Source organism: Morone saxatilis, unplaced genomic scaffold (genome assembly GCF_004916995.1).
Source record: "Morone saxatilis isolate NCDOM2014 unplaced genomic scaffold, NCSU_SB_2.0 Contig23, whole genome shotgun sequence".
NCBI classification, from domain to species: Eukaryota; Metazoa; Chordata; class Actinopteri; family Moronidae; genus Morone; species Morone saxatilis.
Window position 1 is genome coordinate 24,160,569 of NW_023339796.1, and position 295 is coordinate 24,160,863.

Consider the following 295-nt stretch of genomic DNA (forward strand, 5'->3'; position numbering starts at 1 on the left):
CATGTATTTTTTGTTTTACAAGTAGCATAAAGGGAACTAAAATCTGACTTTCATTATACAACCCTGCATTGTAAGTGACAAATAACCTTGAATCCTTGAATAAGTCTTGAAACATGCCCATTATTTCTATACTGGGGTCCTGGTACAGTTGAAACACCACATCAGTAAGCGGACAGACCCCAACTCTAGGTGGGTGGCAATCTGCCTCGACCAGTTGGGGTGAGAAAGAGAGACAGAGAGAGACAGACAGAGAGAGACAGAGAGAGAGAGAGACAGAGAGACAGAGAGAGAGAGA